This window comes from Rhinolophus ferrumequinum, chromosome 6 (genome assembly GCF_004115265.2).
Source record: "Rhinolophus ferrumequinum isolate MPI-CBG mRhiFer1 chromosome 6, mRhiFer1_v1.p, whole genome shotgun sequence".
NCBI classification, from domain to species: domain Eukaryota; kingdom Metazoa; phylum Chordata; class Mammalia; order Chiroptera; family Rhinolophidae; genus Rhinolophus; species Rhinolophus ferrumequinum.
The window spans coordinates 7,882,646-7,906,038 of NC_046289.1; the positions used below are offsets into that span (position 1 = coordinate 7,882,646).

Below are 23,393 nucleotides of genomic sequence, written 5' to 3' on the forward strand. Positions count from 1 at the left end.
GTTGCCTGGAAGAGGGAGGAGAATTTGCAGACTTGTGTTCCGAGGATCCAGAGATGCAGAGTAGTGATGGGAATAGCATATCTCTTACCTAGTGTGTAATCTTTCTTGGCTTCGGAAGTGTCGTGTTTTTTAGGTGTCAGATGTTTCATTAAGTTGAGAACACATCTGTCATTAAACATTAAGAGTAATCCTTGAGCCGGAAGAACACAAAGCCTGTGTTTTTCAAACTTACTAAGTAGACTTGCTGTGTACAGTAGAGTATGATAAGAACATATGTGAAATGTAAGGATATGGGAAAGCATGTTTGTGCAGTTGTCAGGGAACTAAGGATGGCTTTCATAGCATGATTGAGGGCAAGAAAACAAATCATGTATCTAAACCAAAGAAATTGGAACAGCGCACCTAAATTTAAGTTTTTAATAAAGGAACCAAAAATATAAAATGTGTATGTTGAACATACTCATTTCTGTCTTTGATTTAAAACCACTCTTGGAGTATTGGCACCAAACATCAATGATTCAGTTAAAGAAGCAAAGAAAATAGTATTCAAAATGTTTCTTCCAAAGCATCAAACTGTTACATATGATTTGGAATTTTGGTTAAGGAATTCTATAATGAAAACATGCATGACAAAAATATATTTCAGGAATATGTCAGGAATCTGCACTTATGTCAAATGTTTTGAACACATAAATCAGTAATCTTTATCATTTTGTGATCTCTTGCATGTGGACATTAATGGGGAAGTGGGGGTGGGAAATACATAGAAATTTAGGAGAATCCTGGAATTTTGGTCGTGAGATATTATTAGACCCAAACTAAGTAATCAAGACATACAAACATGCTGACTCGGGCATCCTAAGAATGTTTTTCTTCCCTGCGCTTATTTATAGATAAGGCTTCCCTATGTTTGGTAAAATTTCTCCTTTCCACCCACTTCTCCAAAAGTAAATTCACCATCGTTAAGAACCTGACAAATTTGAAATAGTGTCTTCCTGTGTATCAGCCCTAAATGTGGAGTCAGGATTATTGAGCCTGAGACGATGCTGTATTTGAACACTCAGCACGTCAGTGTTTCTGTACCCTGACTTCAGTCTAGAGGTCGCTGCTGTATTCTGACAAATAGGGTGTGTTTCTATGCACAGGACATTCCATAGAGAAATGGCCAGGTCCACGCTGGCCTGAGTATTCTGTGTCATTTTAAGAGAAAAGTGGCTGCTTGGTTTGCCACTTTGATTTGTTCAACAAGGGGTTGAGCCACCAAACACTCCTGAGCTAAAATATAAAATATGTGTGACCCAGAGTTCCAGAGACCTGAGCTGGAATCCGAAACCCTTCTCTGGTGCACTTAGCCGTGATCCAGTAATTTTAGAGTGTCACTGCAACCGTGGGATTAACTGGACTCCTCAACTACCCTAAAAATAATGTAACGGGTGAGAAACCAAGACAGTGCATAGCCCTCAGAGCGAATCTTTGCTAATCCCTAATGCAAAGATAGAAATGCCTTTTGGATTTTTACTACCTCTATCTGACAAAGACAGCTGGTTTTATAAATAACTCCTCTGGCCATGGGAGTGGCCTGAGTTGTGCTAATCGCTGTTTCCCACACCAAGTGGGCTCAGCCTAGAGACAGGAAGGAAGGCCTCATCGGGGCCCCTCCCACTGTATCATCGGCCTTGCATCCTCTGGGTAAAATGAAGAGAAATGGTGTGCTGTAAATTGGCTTAGCGCAGTCTGAACCGACCATTGGAGCCGCAGGTGAACATGGATTCTCCGAGGAAGCATTTATGAAAAACCTGGGTGTCAAAGCAGAAACATCCTGTTCTGGGTGTTGAATTGTACACGTGTGAGGCCTGGGTTCCAGTCCTAAGCATCCCTAAATACTTAGGTTTTTTTAATTCTCCTTGGAATTTTCTACCCCTCCTATCTTCCCCTTCCTGGATTTGTGAAAAATGTATTTGCAATATCTGCAAAAAGGTATGCCTATTTCCAGATGTCATCATATATATATATAAATATATATATATACACATATATGTATGTATGTATATATACATATATATGTACGTATATGTATATATGCATGCTGCAGAGTTTTAAGGAATCTATTTTTACTCCATTCCTCTGCTCCTAAATGTTTACCCGCCAAATAATACTGCCTTGCATGTGTAACACGCTGTTTGTTCTTCAAATAGGTTTTGTGTACACGCTTTCATTTGGATCTTACCTTAACTCTAGGATAATGGTTCTCAGACATTTTGGTCCCCAAATTATGTTCCCCTTACAGTATTTGTTTATACCATCTTTTCGACAGGTTTGAACACTTTGGGTTCTTCTAGAAGTTGTGTTGACTTCACAAGCACTTTTTAAATGTTACTGCTGAATCAACATCACCAAAATTAAATATTCTTGAATTACCTTGTCTGGCTTTGCATGTGAATATATTAGATACAGATGTGATTTTTATGCTTTGTAGAACTAAAATGACAATAATTTCAATCCATAAATCCAATGAAAAAATGTAAACCATAGCTTTTCATTTCTGAAAGTTATGTTTTCTTTCCTCCTCATGGCTTTTTCACATTGAGGACCGAACTGTTGGCTGTAGGCTTTAAAATGAGACCTCTGCTGGCTTTTGTTCTGTTGAGAACCTTGTTTTATTCTGAGGAAAATAACCCAAGTCATATCTCCTATAAGGTAATATTAAGTGGTAATCAAAACATGTTCAAACTTGATTAAAGGTGATAAAGGAATTGTTGACTTTTCCTCAACTGTCTAATGAAAGATTTTAATGTTTTGCATTATGGTTTTTTTGGTTTTGTTTACCAGCAGATAGTTTCCATAACTCAAACTAGTATTACATTCCAACGACTTCTGAGAAAACCCCTAGACCACAGAATACAAAAAGCAAGGAGCCAGTGCTGTCGTGGGTCAAAGCTGTTAGGAAGAGTTATCTGTTTGCAGAAGTTTGTATCTCCCTCTGATAATCACCGACTTGCAGCCAGACGAACAGTTAGAAATTTTTATTATTTTCCTCTGGTTGCTAAGATGTATTGCCAAGGCCTTAAATTCTCTTTATGATGAGGCAGAATCCCATTTCGTACTTCTGCCTTTGAGCCTTAATGTTATAATTGTATACCTTCAAAATTAAATCTTGCTGTCATGCGGATCCATTGCTCCAGCCTTCAAAGGAAGAGAGAGTCACCCCAGTTTCATGGGGTGGTGGGGGATAGAAATAGGATGAGACATTAGCTTTTCATTTTCCTTTACAGGAAAAAATTGGAGGATTTTAAATATTTCTTTCTGCTTTTATGGCCAGAAAAATTCCGTTTGTTAATTCTAAACTTTATCCGTTTTGAAAGTGTAGCCTACTGAGATATAATTAATTGTTATCAAATTTCAGTGACCCAGGGTTTCAGAGTTTTAATGAAAGACTATGTTATAAACTATTCTGTTTAAAAAAAGGGGAGAGAGCATTTTGCATTAGCCTCACTTGCCAATTGGGTAACCAAGAGAATTTTGTACGAAAAGCCTTGGGGAGAAGGTGCCCTATTGGCGGGGCTTCTCGCCTCTCAGATACACAGTGATGGGGCATTGCCCTGTGGTAGCTCTTACCAGTGCAGCTCGAAGGCGGTCAGTCAGTTGGCGAGGTAGTCCCATTGGTTCATCTCTCCTCATACCACACGGCGACAGCTCTGCCAGTTCACACGTGCTGGGGACAGAGCCAGTAGTATCCTCTTACTTGAGGGGATTTTTGCTTATGTTAAAAATTAACGATATTTCAAAATCATTCTGTCCCTTGAGAAACCTGGAGTATTTCATAATGAGCCTTTGCCTTACCCTGCAAGGCAGGTAGGGGGCACTAGTCTATTTTACTTAGGGAGCAGGGGCAGCAAGAGCCAAGGAGGGCTGTTCCTGTCATTACATAGTGTCTGGGAATTAACCAGTTTGCCTGATCCTAGCAAGAATCATTTCTCACCCAAGGCCTGTTCTTACTTCAGGGAATGGCTAACTTGCTTAGTTTTCTAATATTACAGCCGCAATAGAGCAGAAGCAGTAAATTTAAAAAGCTTCACACTAAAAGCAGGAAGAAGCAATGACTAACAGGCTAACAGGAGATTTTAAAAATTAAGAAGCAGACATTCTGGGAGCATTTGGTGGACGCCGGGGCCAACGATCCTCACACGACACTTGCTTGAGCCTGAGAGCCGTGTATAATAATTCCAAGTCACCAAGAAAAGGAAATTCTATTCCACGTGCTCTGGATCAGAAGTCAAGGAAATGTAGTATATGTTAGATTGTCAACAAAAATTACACACACGCATGGCTTCAAGAGGTTATGTGAAAAACGAAACCAGAGGGATACTTGCTTCCCTCATGATGCCAGACAAACAGATTTTAGTCTGCTTCTGTTATGTGCTCATATTAGTCCATGGTAAGCGCCTTAGAAATACTTACGAAATTTAATTAGGTGGTGAGGGATTGAATGATGTTGGCATAAAGTTGGGTTTTTCTAAACTGAACCAAATGTTGGGCTGGAGGGAGCTGGGCTGACGTGAGGCCTGGAGATGGCCGTCCGCACAGCAGTTCCGTGCGTGCTGTTGGATCCGGGGGAGCAATCGCAGGCGTTAAAGGGTATAACCAGCCCGATTTCACTGCCACTGGGGACCACGACCCTGCCGGGGCTTTGCATGGAGCATTGTCTTATTTTTTGTGCCGCTGCCCCCCCACTAGACCCACAGCTTGTAGCCCCACTGAGTTCATCGTTTGTCCCCCGGTCCTTGGCACTATTCCTCGCACGTAGTACAAGGCCTGACAATTAAGTTCGCGAACTTGTTACAAGGATGTCGCTAATTTTTTTTTATATCAGAGAGATTATTCCTTATGAATTTCTACCAACTGGACAAACAAGTTAACCAAGTTTACTATTTGGAAGTGCTGAAAAGGCTGCATGAAAAAGTTAGATGACCTGAACTTTTCACCAACAATTCATGGCTCTTGCATCACGACAATGCACCAGCTCACAGGGCACTGACTGTGAGGGAGTTTTTAGCCAGTAAACTAATAACTGTATTGAACACCCTCCCTACTCACCTGATCTGGCCCCAATGACTTCTTTCTTTACCCGAAGATAAAGGAAATATTGAAAGGAAGACATTTTGATGACATTCAGGACATCAAGGGTAATACGGTGACAGCACTGATGGCCATTCCAGAAAAAGGGTTCCAGAATTGCTTTGAAGGGTGGACTAGGCACTGGCGTCGGTGCATAGCTTCCCAAGGGGAGTACTTCGAAGGTGACTGTAGTGATATTCAGCAATAAGGTGTGTAGCACTTTTTCTAGGATGAGTTCGCGAACTTAATTGACCTCCTATGTGCTCAATACACAAATCTTGAATGAAGAACACATAACATGGTGACAATACAGGACAGTATCGCAGAAATCCCAAATGGCGAGAAACTCACAAAACTGCCCATGCCGTAGGAGGGCAAGAAACATTAGCCATGCGGCACCCACCAGCTCTGTGCTGAGTAAGACTCCCAAGGGCCTCCCGGTCTTAGGGTGGGAACAGATGTCCTTAGGGGGGGACAGTTGTCACTAAGTACTGGAGAAGGATGGGGTGGGGGCTCTGAGGACAGCAGTCAGCATGGTGGGGGGCGGTCAGGGAAAGCATAGATGGTGTGGGGCTTGAACTGGGTGTTGAAAGAAGGGAAAAGAGCCGTTATTCAGAAGGAAAGGACATTCCAGGAAGAGGAACAGCCAAGGCAGAGGCCCAGAGACACATGATGCGGACACGTGGACAGGGCTGAGGGCCTTAGGATTTTGTCCTTGGGATGAGGGGAGGTCACTGAACGAGTGGAAGCTGCAGAGATCATGCGAGGTGAGCCTGGTAGGGCCGAGGATGTATTGGAGGTGGCGGAGGCTGACAGGCCAGGCGGAAGACGCCTGTAGGATGGAAGCATTCGGGGCTCTGGCTGGCGTGGGATGTGGGGTGCGTGCTTCCAAGGTCGGATTGACAGCACTTGCCGACTGGCTGGATGTGGGGCCGGGGCTGGGAAGAAGAGGGAGGGACGGAGGCTTCTCCCTGGGTTTCTGGCTTAGAGCTGGAGACGCCGACCTGCTGAGGCAGGGCCGATGGGGAAAGGAAGGAGGGTTGAAGAGGTGAGTCATGAATTTCTTTTGGACATTCTGAGGTGCGAGGAATTTGAAGCATGTAAATCAGGTTATATCTGATACGTGTGAGTATTCAGATTATTCCCTCTCCAGGTCTGCACCTCGTGGTAAAAGGTTTAGGCAGGAAGAGCAAGAACAAGAAGACAACGGGAAGAACCCTGGGCAATGACGCAGCTGGGGATGGACCGGCCGTGAAGAAGTCCTAAAGGGGTGGCGGGTGGGGGGAACAGGAGCAAGAGCTTCTAGCAGAGGGCCAGTCACAGACGTCAGAGCCACAGAGAGGCCAGGTGAGGACCCAAGTGTCTCCTGGATTCAGCAGTGCAGGTAAACATGGCTGTGGGCTGACAGAGTATTCCCTGAGCCTCTCAGGGTCTCTGGAACATGACAGCGCCAGGCCAGTGAATTTGTAAAGTGTCTTGTGGCTGTTATTTGTGTGTGTGTGTGTGCGCGCGCGCCTTTGTTCTAGGCCACCTTAGAGTTTGTAACTGAGCAGACAGAGCTCAGTCCTTTTGCCCAGACTCACCAGTGACACAAACAAACGTTTCAGTTTCGATGATGAAACAGCCCAGATTGCTGACGCGCGTGAACTAATCCCATTGGTGTAGTGCCAGCAAGGACCTTTTACATACCCAAGGACACTGGGTTGTATATGCTGCCTTCTCTCCTGTCTATTTAATATGCAGTTGCTTCTGTCTGCAGAATCCGGCTTTTTAATTAGCTAGGAGGTGCCTTGAGTGGCACCTGCCATTGTTCTCTGCATACCAACTCTACAACAAGAAGACAGTCAGGATTCCAGTTGTTTGAAATCTGAGGCTAGGAGCTGCAGCTCTTGCAAGGACTTGCAGTAGTCAGTTTGGAAAGCATTTGTACTGCGTGTGACGGGCCAGCTGTTTGCAGCAATGTTCTGAGGTTTTGGGGAAGGAGGCTTCTGCAGTGAAATGGTCTCCACTGCTCTAGAAGCGTCTTGGGCCATCAAGAATTGCCATCCAGAGCAACAGGTTGCATACAAACGAATGGAGCTCTGACACAAGCCCCTGACACTCCAGTAAAGGGGTCAGCTATGCCCCATGTGTGGGCTTCCCCAAAGAGCACAGCCTGCCTGCTTGCATGGTGATGGTGGGGGTGGCACAAGCGCCTGTGTGGGTTCTGATGCCCTACCCTGGCCGCCAAGGCCCGGCCTCTGCGAGTCTGCCAGGCGGGCCCAGAGGCCTCCCCCCGCTTCCTGGGCATGCTGCCTACCACACAGCGTTTCTAACATTATCACATGTGCAGGACAGCCAAAACAAGGCGGGGACACTTCGGTGGATTTCAGAAATATGTCTCCAGGGAGCAAAACAATACAAGATTTCTTTCCTCCTTAGTGGCGAAGTCTTGCTCACTCACAGCCTCTTCCTGAGTTGGTTTCTGTTGTGAAGTTTTGCTTGACAGCATAGTAATTGGAGGATTTCTTGCCTCACAACAGCACGCATTTGCACAGACCAAGTTTGTAGCACATCCTCCGTGTTCTCTGAGATCTCACGACAGCTCCTCCAGGAAGCAAAGGCAAGAACTGGCCCCATTTTCTGCAGGTGGAACTTGGGAGGGGACATGGCTCCCTGGCTCAGTCAGCTGGGCAACAAGGCACCTGGACAACAAGGCACCTGGACAGAGACCTTGGCAGATTTCCATCCAATGAGCTCTTCGCTCTGCCCACCCACGCCAGGGTTGGCAGCACTGACATTATCAAGGCGGCATTCAGGTTTCAAAACAAAAACAAATAAGCCAGGTTCCTGAAATGTTGCTGTTCAAGCCAAAATGGTGTAGCTGGAAAGGGAAGCAGCAGTCAAGGCTGTGACTAGAGAGTAATCGCACATCTGTTGTGTTTAGTTACCAAGGAAATAGCTGAGGGTGGAAGTGACTTCCCTGGTATAGTATACAGCGATTCAGAGAATACAAAACCACATTCCTTATCTGAAGTGCTCTGCCCGCCCTTCTGCGGTACGGGATGGATAAAGCTGCAACTCGGACGTGTTTCTTGAGGCCTGCGCAGGTCATCAACATCACTGGAAGGTTCAGCCCTGCTATTTACACACACACTCACACACACTCACACATTCACACACACACACATTTCACACACACACACATTTCACACACACACACATTTCACACACACATACACTCACACACATTCACACTCACACTCACACTCACACATTCACACACACACACATTTCACACACACACACATTTCACACACACATACACACACTCACACACACTCACACACCCTTCCAGGCAGCTGCTCTCGCTCTTACAGCATATGTCTCACCTGTTACCAGAGCTGGTGCTGTTCTTCACAAAGTGCTTTAATTTCTCATCAGAAACCTTGACCTGTAGGAACTCAGTACGTTAATGAAGCCAGAACTTAACATTTAGGTTCCGTGTAACTGTAAAAATACAGAGGGTGCCAAAAAAATATATGCACATTTTAAGAAAGAAAAAAAACTGTATTAAGAGTACACTGATGGGAACCACTTTGAGCACCTCTTGTAATTGCACAAGTCAAACATGACTTGTATTCATCTTGTTATCGGTATATATTGAGTATTGCAATTTTAATAGCTTTTTCCTATCTTAAAATGGGTATACATTTTTTGGCACCTAAGAAATAAACTGGAATTTAATCATGACCAGAAAATGGTCCTCCACTATTGCTACCAGACAGACAGAATACGTAGTGATTTAGAGTGTGGGCTGAGGCCAGAGTGCCTTGGTTTGTACCCTAGGTCAGTCACGTGATAGCTGTGTGATAATGGACAAGTTATTACTCTCTCTGTTCCCTTATTTGTAAAATTAGATGACAACAGTAGCTACCCAGAAAGTTGGTGATGAGGATTAAATGAGTTAACATAAGTAAAGGCTGAGAGAGTACTTGACACATAATAAGTCCTTAATAAATATTAAATATCATTATTTTTCTCCATCATTCAAAATGCAGCTCACATCTGGCCTTACCCAGAATGCCCAAACACTTGAGCCTTCACTCCTTCCTGTTTCTGGACTCCTAAAAGTCACTTCTGTACCATGCAGTCTAACATTTGAGGACACAATGTTGTCTTGTTATTTCACTGTTACTTGAATGTTTCAATCCTAATAGATAGTCCCCCATAGATAGTAAATTCCTGATGCTGGGAACCATACAGCTTGCTTTTGTTGGGCTTCCAAAAGCCATGGCCTGGTCCTGGGCAATTACTGAACACTCAAACCTCCTGGCGGTGTGTTTATCACTATGAGCAAGTAGGAAAAATATGGTGGTATGCTATTATATATATGTTCCATAACAGTTAGCACTGGAAGTGTGAAGACTTACGTTGACACAAAAACCTGTGCCAAATGTTTATAGCAGCTTTATTCATTAGAGCCCCAAACTGGAAACAACTCAGACGTCCTTCAACAAGTGAATGATTAGACAAACTGGTCCATCCATACCGTGGAATACTACTCAGCACAAAACAACCTGGCGGAATCTCCAGTGACTTATTCCGGGTGAAAACAGCCAGTCCCAATAGGTTGCATACCTTATGATTCCATTTATATAACTTTCTTGAAATGGCAGAATTATAGACATGAGAACAGACTGATGGATGGGACTAAGGAGGAGATGCGGGCAGGAGGGAGGAGCTGCGTGAAGGATCCGAGGTGATGGACACACTGTATCCTGATTGTATCGGTGTCAGTATCCCCGATGGACACACTGTATCCTGATTGTATCGGTGTCAGTATCCCCGTTGTGATATTGTGCTGTATCATTTTGCAAGATGTTGCCATTGGAGGAAACTGGGTAAAAAGTACTGGGGATGTCTCTGTAATTTACTACAACTGCATAATCTACAATTATCTCAAAATCAAATGTTCAATTAAAAAAATAACCACTTAAGGTGTTTCCGACAGAAGCAGAAAAAGCAGACTAGGTTGCCCACTGATGGGAGAAATACGACAAACCTCTTTGAGAAGGATTTTCTTTTTCAGGAATAAAGTTTGTCAATTGTACGTTAACAATTTTGTGTCTGTTAGTACTTATTCCTTGCAGTATAATAATAGCGGTGCTTAGTCATGCTCAGTGATGTTATTGTCTAATGCAATCAAGATACACATTGTTTTTAAATCCGGAGAAGTAACTTAGACATGATCTTTCCCAGTCGTCTCGTTTCACAGATTCAGGAGCTCAGAAATGACTCAAAGGTACACAACCAATTAGCAGCACTAACAAGAGCTAGAACCCAGTCATCTCAGGATCCCGTGCTGTGCTCCGGACACACTTTATACTTTTATTTTATAAAAGCAGCACAATTAGTGTATTTAGAGGAATATCCTGAATTACTCCAGTTCCCGGGCTTAGTGCTTGACATGACTCAACTGCCATCCAGCAGGTGTGCCCCTGCTCAATTACTAGGTGGCACCTGCCAGTGGAGAAGCCCACCTAGCCAGAGAAGTTAACGAACCAGGCTGGTGGATTGGCTCACGCTCCAAGCACATCATAGAACCCCGGTGGGAAAGGACAGACTAACACTTGGGGAACTGGCGACAAAAAGAAAAGCTGAGAGTGGAGCCAGGATGAGAACCAGCTCTCCAGCCCAGATCAGGATTTCTCTGATGGGGTGCCCCAGGAATGGCCCCCCCAGGGTGACATTTTCATTTCTGGTTTGCCAGTAACACTTATTTATTTCATTATTAAGGGGGAAGCCAGGCCAAGGACAGAGGAATGGGAACATAAATTTCCAAAACCCCGATTACCACCTTGGGACCTGGGCAGGGCCCTTCCTTCCTGCCCTTTTGCCTCAGTTTACCCATTCATACTTGTACAAGAAGGGATTGGATTCCAGAAGAGCCAATCCAGGTTTTGTTTGAATCTTTCTGTGGAGACTGAACACACAAATAACTAAAAATCATGCTTACAAAGTAAGATTTCTACAGGATCGCTGTTGAAGCTAGCTAACCAACTACAAATGCAAAACAGACCTGAATCATTTCCCCAGGCTTATTAAATTGGCCCCTGCTTCCTCATGAGTGGTGGTGATGCTGGCTGCAGAGAAGAGACTTGGGGAAAGCGCAGTAAAAATTCTGCTTTTCGGGAGACGTTTTGTGTGTTGCACAAACAGCTCCCACTGCCAGATGAGTCAGAATTTCCGAATGGCATAATTTTAGGGCCTTCTGTGGTTCCCTCTCAGGGCCACTTCTGAAAGGGAGGCCTTGGGGCGGGGTTTCCTGTGCTCAATTCCAGAGATGACCAAGGGGCTCTCCCCCCACGCTTTGCCAGAACTTTCTTTCAGCTAAGTTTTCACTTCTACTTCTTCCTGTCGCAGTGGGTAATGCTGAAGTTGAATTGAAGTTTTTATGTTTCCCATGTTGTAAACTCCCTCATTCTCCTGCATTGCTTACTCAACTTTTTTTTTCTTTCTGTATGGACTATTTTGGTGGTGGCAAAAGACTGCCATGTAATTAACCAAAAATAAGGTCCTGTTTTTATGTCAGGCTTAAGAAAAGCAATGGGAGAGTGTTCTGAAAAGCATCAAACCTTATAATGCTAAAGATAATAATAACAATAATAAAGCTACTAATATCTGCGTGGTGTTTTGCAGTTTATACAATATTTTTATCACATATATTCTCGCTTATGGAATATTATGGCTGTGCCCATTTAACAGATGAGGCCGAGGTTCTAAGAGGTTACATGACTTGCGAAGATTCGCTCAGTTAAGTAGCAGAGCTGGGCCTGGAATTTGGGTCTTTCAGTTCTGGAAATGGTGCTCTGTGCTGCCTGAACACTAAGTGACAGTGTAGAACACTAAGTGACACTAACCTATGCAGCAGCATTACCCTGTTCAGGCTACAGCCCCTTGGACACAGAGTCACTGTACTGTGACCTCCCTGGGCGTGACAGTCTATGCCTCATTCTTTTCCATATTCCCGGGGACTAGCACATAGTAGGTGCACAGGAAATGTATGGTGCAAGTCTGACTAGTCGTATGCCAGAAACTGTAGTGATCACACTATACCCAGAACAGCTCATAATACCAGGCACAAAACCATTCCAGGTAGGCTCCGATTATTAGACTCTTTTAACAGAAAAGGAAACCACGGATGAGTTGCAAACTCGTCCTTGAAAGTTGCAAACCCCAGCGATTTGGCACCAGAGCTTGAGCTCTCTACTCCCATCCAATTGCACCAATCACCCTTTACTGCAGGAAATTGACTTCCCAGGGCTTGCCAACCCCAGCGGCATTGGTGGGGCCATCGTGCAAATCACCTGACCTGTTTGTGCCTTAGCTTCCATCATAAGACAGACCTAATTAAACTCTGCCGAGCTTTAATGAGGAGATGCACGTGAGACAGCGTGTGGAAAAGCAAAGAGTGGTATCCAAGTGCCAAGTATAATAATTGTTCATCACCGAGCCTTCAGCCTGACTGTTGTAACCCTGAGGTGCGGCAGTGCCTCAGATGGAGTCAAGATGATAACGAAACATAATAGGATACCTAGAACCAGTCAAGGGCAGGGAAGGGAGAAGGCCCTTTGTGTGCAGTTCCTATAACGCTGTGAGTAATTATAACTTAATAAATGGCTTCTAAGTTACGAGAGCGGGCTGACACTGGCATTCTAACTCAAGCTGCATCGACCCAGTGCTAACTCTGGGCTTTGATATTCTCCTACCTGTCCTCAGTGTGAAACACACACACACACACACACACACACACACACACACACACGCCATCACTATCTGGTGGTTTTACAATTTAATCTTTCTCTCAGGACACTGATTTCTACCCTGATTTATTCAACACACACTGATAGAGGAAAACACCTTCTGGGAAGCTTTAGATCTGGGCCAGTTACTTGACTTCTCAAGCCCAGACTCCTTTTTCTCATGTGTAAAATGGGCGTGGCCACACGTAAATTGTGAAGAGAAGTCCACACGGCACGTAGCTCTACAAGTTGTGTCCTTCCTTAGCGGCTCTCATCCCCATCCAAACGAGGCGGAACCGATCATGCAAAGGTGTAATTACTCGAACAAAGATCGGGGTTGGGGTGAGGACAGTTCAAAGGGCCTGAAGGCGCTGGGAGCGCCACGGCACAGAAGCGGATAAGATGTAGACCTTCTGCTTCAAGGCTCAGGAGTCGGTGGAGTCGCTGGATCGAGCTAGAGGACGGCCGGGTGGGAGACGTGTCTGCTGGGGGAGGAGGTGCCGGGAGAGGGAGGGTGCACATTCTCGGGCCTTGGGTTTGAGGGAGGTTCCGATTAGGCGCGGGATTCACATTCCTTGTGGCTCACCGCCCATCGCCTCCGCTCCTTGGCATCCTGGGGACTCCCGTGCGAGCCTGGAGCCTAGAGATTCCCGCGCGTGGCGGCTCCAGGGACCGTGCGGTGGGAGGGGCCGGATGGGGCGCCCCGACTGTCAGGCTGGGTGACAGGTATCACTTCCTTCTTGGATTTCGCGCCTCGGGAGGAGTGCCGTTGCCTCTACCCACACCTCGGCTCTGAGAGAGCAACCCTGCCAGCCCCAGAGCCCTCTGCCCAAGTCGGACGCGCCCAGAGGCACCTTCTCCCCAGAGCCAACTTTCCCCAGGGGAGGGGCAGCTCCCCGCCTAGGGGGAGGATGAGAGCCGGGCGGAGGCAGGCAGGGAGTCGGGGCTCCGGGCGGCTCCTGGGCGGGAAAGGGAAGCCCTGGGCGCGGGGCGGAGGGTGAGGATGGGAAGAGGCCCCCGTGCTCCGTCCGCCCGGGGACTCTGCGACAGGGCTCCCTGGGAGCTGAGCCCAGGCACCTGGGCCTCTGCCGAGCGCACCGCCAGGAGCGTTCCCTCCCGCCGGGCCCTGGGGCGGCTCCCACAGCAGCAGCTACAGGGGACTGGGCGGGGCAGGGGCGAGTGTGTCCGGGCCCCGCCCCGGCCCCGCCCCGGCCCCGCCCCGGCCCCGCCCCGGCCCCGCCCCACTCTGGAGCCGCCTGGGACGCAGGGAGGAGGAGGGCTGCTCCGCGCGAGCTGCCCGCGGCGCCCCGCTCCTGCACGCTCCGGTTAGGGTAAGTGGCTCGCGGCCAGGAGGCCGGGCGGGGGGCCGGGGCGGTCGGGACCTCAACCCCCGGCCCAGCCCTGACGCGTCCCCTAGGGATCAGGGTCGCCGAAAGTCGAGGGGACCTGGGGAAGCACGCCCGGCGCGGGGGCGGAGGCCCTGGCGTGACAGCTGCGAACGGGCGGGTATTTTTAGTTTAAACGCGGCGGTTCGCTGCCGCCTGCGAAATCCCCGAGTCCTTCCGCTCCCCAACCCTGGAGGTTTGTCCCTTAAGAAGAAGCCTCTAAACCCTGGGCAGCGCGTCCCTGGAGGGCCGGGCGCCGCCTCCAATCTTCGTTCTGACTTCGCTTGGGGCGAGCTGACCTGTCACCGCGGGCTCCCGCCGCCTCGTGTCCCAGGCCTGGAGAGTAAACGCAGGCAGGAATACCCGCTTCTGACGACCACGAGCTCGCTCCGTAGTGCCTGAGAAAGCCTAGAGCTGGCGGTAGGGAGGGGAAGAGTCACCTGGCAGGCTTGGCTTCCATTCACACACCGCCTGGCTGTGCAGCTTTGGGCAAGCCTTTCACCTTCTCTGAGTCGCATCCCACAGTTCTAAAGGAGGGGGTAGTGAGGCCAAAGATCTCCAGCAAGGCCTGAGGGAGCCCCCATGGGTTCTGACTCCCCTTAGGGTCTTCAGATCTTGACTCCAAACAGTGGACCTGGTGCATGTGACCCAGTGGTCAACCCAGGAGCAGTGAGTGAGTGCCCTGCGCGGCCCACCTGACCTCTGCTTCAAAACTCTAAGTCAAGGAACCCCAGCTGGGGTGGGGTGACAATGAATAGTACTATGTTGTCACTTTGGCCCTGAAGCGCTGGCCCATGGCTGCCCTGGGACCCTGTCCCAGATTCCGGATCTCTTTCACCTCTGAAGGTTGATTAACTTCCTCCAGCACTAGTTAGGGCCTTCTACAGCCGTGAGCTGCCAGTGGGGGAGCCCTACGTGCCCGGGGCCATGCCCCATCCCACAGGAGTGAAGGCAAGAGGAGGCAAGACTGTCCTCCCAGCAACTTCTGCCCTTCTTGAGTTTGGCGCAAAAGCCTCCTTCCACCACCGGGGAGGAGAGGAAACAGGCCCAGAGAAGGGGAGTGATTTACCCAGAGCCACACAGTCAAGAGCAGAGCCTGACTCCCTTGAAGGGCCTGCCCTACCTCCTGCGCAGCTGAGGCAGCCAACCGGCAGCAGGGGTCAGGAACTGGAAGGAGGGAGGGGCGAGAGCCGCCAGTGCCAACGGGCTGTTTTGTTGTTTCCTGTAACAGGGCCGCAGCGGGGCTCTCTGACACGTGTGGGTCTGCACATTCCTCAGGCAGGACTGCACTTCGCAGGCCAACAGCCACAGCTGTGCCAAGCCTGCTGGCCCCCGGGCATGGTTTTCAGCCAGAGGCCCCTCTGAGGGCAGCTGGAGTGGGGAGTGGGCCAGGAAGGCTTATTTTTGGAATTCACGTTTTGCTGGGGGTCTTGAGGAGAGAGCCAGAGGATGTGTTGGTGGCATTGAGGGGAGTGGTGAGAATCCAGGCTCAGGTTTCTGCCTCAGGGTGCAGGCTGGCCTTGGCTCCCTGCAGGCACCCATGGGGGGGGGGGTGAGTGTGAGCTCCTTCTGTCTCTATGGGAACAACCCTCTAGCCCAGGTGCTTTGCATGTTCTCCAGCAGCTGTGGACTTGTTGGTACCTGGGCTGCCCCTCCGCCTCTTGATGCAGATATCTGGGGCCAGGCTGTTGGGGGATCCTGGCTTGGCTGCATGGTGACCTCCACTCTGAGGAGGAAAACTGGGCAGGTCAGCACAACCTCCAAAACTCTGTGGAGCCCCTGGGAGCCCAGTGGGCAGAGGGGCCTCCTGTATTGCCAGCTGTTAGATGGGGGTAGCCAAGTCAGGCTGCCTGGGTTCAGTCCTGCCGTAGCCTTTTCTCAGCTGTGTGACGGTGGGGACATCGCTTCACCTTTCAGAGCTTCGATTTCCTTCCCCATGAGAGGGAGATAATCATGGCATGCGTGTTAAATGAGACATTCCATGAACATCATTTTGTATGGTGTGAACACAGCACATGCGAACAGTTGTCACAGTTTGGGGTGACATGGCCTGGCTGGGACACCTGAATTCCCTCCCCCTCAGCTCTGCTCTTTCCCTCTCAACCTTGATGTCCCCCTGTCTGTTAAATGGTGGGTAACCTTGGGTCATCTGCCTCCCTCAGAGCCCTTTCAGCACTGAAAGCTGGTCCTTGACCCGGGCGGAGGTTTGAGAGGGGTCTGCAGGAGCACTCGATATGTCTGTGGGCGCTTATGAAGCATTTCCTGTCTCTTACCTCCTATGATTCTGACAGCAGGCAAGGCTGCCATTATGGGCTACTTTACAGGTGAGGCCACAGTGGTAGAGGCGGGATTTGAACTCAGGGCTCTCCACTATACCACACAGCCTGCCCAGACCACACAAGGACAACACTGTCCATTAATCATCATTAAACGTTACACATTAATCATCAGGAGAACAGTCCTGACAGGATGCTGGTCATCATTAAGACACTGGCATTTCCTGGATTCCAAACAGTTTTTTCCCCTGTGACATCTAAAACTGGCCCAACTGGGTGTCCAAGAGAGGAGCCTGTGGGGAACAGGTAGAAGTTAGGGAAGTGTCTGCTGACACTCCCCTTGCCCCTTGCCACCGGAGGACCTTTGCTTCAGGACCTAGGGATGCTGTTCCTGGGGATGAAGCCGCTAGGGAGTAGCCAGGGGACAGTCCTGGCAACTGGAGCATGTCATCTCCAAACTCGAGATAAGACGCCCAACTCCTCCCTGTGAAGTTGTCCAGAGGATAAATGAGACAACTGGGGACAACGCTCAGCAGAATGCCCACCAGGGCGGGACACAGCACAGAGAGGGGGCACAGCACAGAGAGGGGACACACTGTAGAGAGGCGTTGTCGTGGTTTTTATTATCACGAATCCTCCCAGTGTAATTGTGACCATGTGGTGTGGCTTGCACCTCTTGCCTGGGTTTCTAGGCTGCAGATTCGGTGGAGGAAGTCGCAACATCTCTGAAATGCATAGAAAGACTCTGCAGAGAGCTGCTAAGGCAATGAATGAAGCTCAAAACGTTAACAATGAGTTGTCTAGCGATACGTACATGAGAAATAAAATGATGGTAAGAGGCAAGGAGGTGGTTACCTTACATGAAAGTCAAATGTCACCATAGGTGGGGGCATGAGGAGATTGAGATCGAGAGGGTCATGAGGGGAGGGGTGGTGAGTAAGGAATTCACCTAGTAATGATTTGTAAATGCAAAATCAGGTGGTTATCTTTGGTGGGTGAGAGGGTACAGGATCAGGCAGGAGACTACTCCACTCTCAGTGGGACCGTTATGCTGTTTCTTTGAGTGATGGGCTTGTGGATGTTTCAATGTTTTTATGCTTCATCATTTATAAATAGGAAATATGTATATATATATTATATATAGTGTATATAAACATTGTGTATATTTCATATATATATATATATATATATATATATATATATATATCAGATCTTACCTACAAATAAAATTAAAAGATAATATGGAACATTTTCTACAAAGCTCTCAGGCTCTTCCCACAGATTCAAAAGTTAATCTGGACGGATTTGAAAAATCAACAGACAATCCTGTGGTATAACAGACACGATTTTTCATTCAGATGAAGTAATCTCCCTCTTCCAAAGTCATACAGGAAGATATTAACACTCTGGAGCTCAGATTCTCAACAGGAGTTTTTTAAGTCCTGGCCTAATGATTTCTGCTTCTGAATCAGAAAATCCTGGCTTGTTTGAGTTGGAGGAACCTCGGGTCCCATGGACCAGTCTGGTGGTTTTATGGCAAGGGAGGTGACCTGGCCAAGGAGAACAGTAGGGCACCTCCCATGTTTCCAGAAATAAGACCTAACCGGAAAGAAGCCCTGGCATGATTTTTCAGGATGACATCCCCTGAACATAAGCCCTAATGCGTCTTTTGGAGCAAAAATTAATATAAGACCCGGTCTTATTTTTGGGGAAACACGGTAGGTAGGGAAGACAGGTGCTTCTGGGCTGCACACCTGGGCGACCCTCGTCAGTACACCACCTGCCACACCCCTGCTACCGCTGTGACGAGGGCCACCGAGTCCTCCGGTGGTCGACTTGAGACTAAACTGATGTGACCATTTTAATTTAAAAAAGGCAGAAGAGAGCAAACACATGAGATGACGGCACACTTCCAGAATGTTCATGAACAGAAACATTGTGAAAGGAAATACACAAGCAGTACCTAGGATCTCCTTTCCTACTCAAAGCCCCTTCAGAGAGCCACTGTACAGGCTTGACAGATTTCTAAGTTATCAGAATGACTTAGTGTCAGGGGATGGTTACACCGTTTTTCAGTTGGGGAATCAGGTTCAGAGAGGTTCAATGTCTGGCCCCAAATCACACAGCAGGTGAGTGATGGAGCAGGTCTTTCACCCAGAGGGGGAACTGAAAAGACGAGAAGTTGCTTTTTAACTGAGCTGTATTGTGAACACGTCCTTCACTCCACAGAAGCTACAACTCCTGGCAGCCCAGCCCCGCCTGGTGGGCCATAGGGACATGCCATTGTCAAGGGTAATAGGGTGGTATCCTCCCAGCTGTCAGATTGCAAGAAGGCCCTTAAGGCTGATGGCTCCAACTACCATCCTTCCCTCCTTACGATGGAGCTTGCCCTGTGATCAGGGGGCATCCATCCCATTTTTGGGTTCTGGTGCTTTCAGGGTTCCCTTGATTCCTGGACACTTTCACTTTGCCCAAAGTAGAGGTGTTCTTCAGGCACTCCCTCTACAGACGTGCCTGTCGTGGAGCTCAAAGGGTGGGCGTCCCAGGACGGACATTTCAAGGTGGTGGTTTTCCTGATGCATGGTGGGCATGGCACACGTGCTCACCTGGGCAGTAGAGACCTGGGGCCAGGTGCCAGCCCTGCTCTGTGTCCTGGGGCCAGTCGCAGCACAGGGAACGATTTCTCATCTGTCTGACGGGGCTGGTGATACCTCCACTCAGGGCTGGGCTTACATGAGAACCTGAGGGGATAGAACTTGACACAGGTAAGGGAGCTTTCAGAGACAGGAAATACACCCTTACTGCACGCACCTGGACCCGCTGTGTGTGCAATGTTCAGGAAGTATTTAGAAGTGACAGCTGCAGTGGGAAATAAGAATGTCAGAACCAGCTGGAGCCCTAGAGATGATCTCATCTGAGCCTATAATTTTACCTGTGGGGAAACTGAGGCTCCACAAGCAGAAATGACTGGACCATCTCTCAGGTGCCTTGGGGTTTGAGACAGTATCTTCTTGTCGCTGGGTGAGTACTCTTTTCCCTTACAGCCATCTCCCTAAAAGTCTGTCATCAGCATTCGTGCTGTAGTACACCTTGATGAAAAGGGGTGGTGGGGCTGACCCTCACTCAGGGTCAGGCCCACCTGGTCACCACCAAGGAATAGGGTGGGCTATGGTCGCTGGTTAACCTCTAATGAAGCCAAGAGTTCTATTTGAGATCTGAAAAGGGCCGAGCCCCTCCCAAGTGACATTTGCTGAAATAATACTGCACGCTGACTCACTGGGTAGTGGCCTCTTTCCTTGTTTCAAAGACCTTGCCTGTTGTGGCAATGGGAGGAGCTCGCAGTTTCATAGCTGCCCTTTGACCTTCACCTGGGCCAGTCTCTGTTCCTGCCCTTTAAAATGGGAGGTTGAAATAGGAGAGCTCTAAGGTGCCTTGAAGTCTGGATGTTCTCTAGTCCCAGAACCACACCTCTGCAGTAGGTGCAATCTGCCCATCCCCCCAGGAGGGCCTGGTCACTTAAGCAGGTGACTCCCTGTCTACCTGCCTGCAATGGCTCCTCTTGCTCTGAGGTTTAAGTCCCAAACCCCTGTCTGACTGGCATTTCATGCTTTCCACTACCTGGGCTATCTGTCTCTCTGTTTCCCCACCACCACCCTGGGGCCCCAAATTCAGCTTGATTTTTCCCACCTCCAGACCTGTGCTCCAGCTGTTACCTCTGCCCCCTGGCCTCCCTGCTCCTCCCCACCAACACCTTGCTGGACAGCACCCTCCTTCTAGAAGGTATCCTCCCAGCTGTCAGATTGCAAGAAGCCACCTCTCCAGGCCACCCTCTCCAGGTTGGTGATTTGCATTTCCATGTTCCCTTTGCACTTGACACATGATATTGAATTTTCTGTTTCCATGCCTGTGACCTTGAGGGCGGAGATACAGGATTATTCATTCTCACATCCCAGCCAGAGAGAGTTGGTTTTATTATCACTATTATTATTTAATTAAAAGGCTTTACACGTTAACATAGGGTCTTATAAACTTCAGGATCGCTGGTGCTTACGACACCCTGAAGGGAGTGGACAGGGCAGATCCCAGGACACAGAGATGCGAGGTGGCCTCCGGTCCTGACCTGATGCTGGGGAGACAAGGTGTGACACATGTCATCTCCCTTTGGGGCCTCTTCAGGGGACTGTCCCTTTCCTGGGCCCTTCGGGGGCCAGCCCTGGCGCTTGGAGCACACTCTTGGTCTCCCTGGGACTCACGTCTCGGGCTTGTTCTCTCTCCTGAGCACACCATGCTTTTCCCACTCAGGTCTTTCTCCTTGCTCTTCCCTCTGCCTAAAGAGTGCCTCCCCCAGACCCTTCTGTGGCTGCTCTTTCTCTTCAGCCTGATCTCAGCTCAGACTCACAGCCGCCAGGGGACCTTCCTGCCCAGACAGTAGCACCCGTCCCACCCCTGCCACTCTGCCGTGTCCTGTCACTGTGTTTCATGTCTCTAGCATTTATCACCACCTGAAATTATTTATTTGCAATTGAGCTTATCGTCTGTCGCCTCTACTAGAACGTGAACTCCACGAGGGCAGAGATTGTTTTTCTGTCCCCAGAGCCTAGCCACAGTAACTGCTCAATACATAGTATGGAATGAACGAATGAATGAATGAACAACTGAATGAATGACTGTATGAACAGATGGGGTGACAGTCCTTGACTGCTTCATCGTAACGGCTAGCATCTGTTCAGTGCTTACTGAATGTTGGCATTGCTGTAAGTGCTCCCTGCGTTTTCTCTCTTTATCCCCACACACTCAGGGAGGTACACTGGTCCTCCCATTTCACAGAGAGGTTAAATAACCGGCCCTCAACGACTTAGCAGTGAGTTCGTCTGACCCCAGAGCTCATGCCGGTAACACCAGCCTGCACTGGCCTTCCCATGCGGGGCGTGCCCTGGGCAGACCCAGCCCTCAGCCCCCTGACCAGGCATCGACTTCTTTCTCCGCCACCCCCAATGGCTCTCACACTGCCAGGCCATTCCTCGAAGGAAAGCCTTTCTGTATGGCCCTTGTCACATGGGTCCCGGAATGCCACAGGTTTTCCAGAGCCAGGCCCCTCCTGGAGCACCCCATCCCGTCCACACTGACCACACCCTTTTCTCGCTCGGTTCCAAGGAACTCCCGCTGCGGCTTGCTCACTAGCTGTCGAGAACGTGGTGACCACAAGCCGGTGGTTGGAGGTTGGATATGAGCCAGGTGGAGTTGCCAGGTTCAGTTTCTTTCTTCAGCACCAGGCAGCGATCAAGCCTGGTTTCCCTAACTTACCTATTTATCTGTTTGCTGATTTCAAACTCAGTTTTGCTCAAAAATGATTGTAGAAAATCCATTTTTAAAAAATTCCATCTTGCGGTGTCTCTTGGCCCCACTTCCTTCTGGGTAAAACCACCTGAATGTCTGGGAGGGAGGGGTGGCATGACAGGTCCCCCCGGCAGTCTCTGCTTGCTGATGTGCTCCTGAGAGGAGGTGAGGGGGTGGCCCCATAAGTTCCTATATTTGTCCCCTACAGGAAGTAGCGGGGTTAGTCACATAGTTCCTAGTTGGAGCAGACTTTGGTTTGGGAGCCAGAGAGGCACATGTTTGCGGCTGGGCCCTGGGCCCTTTCGCCCTAGAAGCTTCCTGCCGTGGACACCCGCATTCCTTCACAGTGCTGACCTGGCCTGAGGTGGAGAGGGAGGAGGGCGCCGGGCGGTGGGAGGGGTCTGGTGGGGGAGGTGAGTGCTTTCCACAGACTGACTCATCCTGGGGGACAATGGCTCAGAAAGAGGGAGGCTCAGAGGGCTGGGGTGGGCGCCAGGAAGGACCCTTTAATTTTGTGGGAGGGCGCAGTCTTTCTGGGCATCACCTCCCTTCTCTGTTGGGGGGGGGGCCATGCGGCCATGCTTCTCTCCTCACCATGCTGTGAGACCATACAAACGGCAACCCCCCCACCTGGAGCTAAGGGGTCGTTAGTATTATTAATTTAGCACACAGAGCAAGGTGTCACCTGTCTTCCTGGGCAAAGGACACTTAGACCGTAGAGTTTGGCTGAGTTCCTCTTTGCTTCTGGGCCTGAAGTGTGGGGTTGGCAGGCTCGAATGCTGGAATCATACAGGTGTGGGCTGGGACCCTGGTTCTGCCACCTGTGCTGTGACCTTAGCAAGTCACATAACCACCATGGGCCTGGCCAACTCACCTGTTCAGTGGGGCTGGTCACACCTTCCCTGCAGGGTTGCTGTCAGGAGCAGATGTGGTCTCAGATGTATAAGGAGTTCTCAGCTCCAAGTGGGGGCTTGGTCCCAGCAGTCCCTGCTCTTCCATTCCTAGCTGCTCCAAGCACCCCCCACTTTCCCAAGGCACTCGCTAGCTAGGTGACTGGGTGACACTTGAGTCCTTCCGCCGCCTCTGTCCCCGGGATTTGAAGTGTTCGAATCTGGCACAGCTGCGGGTGAGTCAGCTCTCGGCTCAGGTGTTCTTGGCTGAGGTCTGTACTCCAGCAGGTCCAAGGGCTGTGATGGACCGGAGCCTACCAGCTGAGCCTGTCCCCTTTGGAAGACTCTTCCATTGGGGTGTAGAGCGCAGACCACACACATTGGTCACTCGCTTCCCTCCCAGGGTCCCAGCCATCCCTAATGGCCAATGCGACTTTCTTCGTTTATAGATGACTGTGGAAAGAAAGTCACGTCAAAACACGAGGCCCCTCAGTCGTACTCCCAGGGCGGAGCCTGGACGGTCTTCCACCACACAGTGTGGGGGCTTAAACCAGGTCAGACCTCAGTTTGGACCAGGGCCCCTGGTAACTGGCAGGATGAGTGTGG

At 49.2% G+C, this 23,393-nt stretch overlaps 1 protein-coding gene across 1 annotated transcript in view; it reads left to right on the top strand.

Moving 5' to 3' along the window:
* The first annotated feature begins 14,129 nt into the window (after window positions 1-14,129).
* Window positions 14,130-23,393, top strand: part of SYNE3 (spectrin repeat containing nuclear envelope family member 3) — an 87,454-nt gene continuing 78,190 nt past the window's right edge. Inside the window, exon 1 of the mRNA XM_033109040.1 lies at window positions 14,130-14,230. The gene's annotated coding sequence lies outside the window, so the exon portion shown is untranslated. The remainder of the gene's footprint in view (window positions 14,231-23,393) is intronic.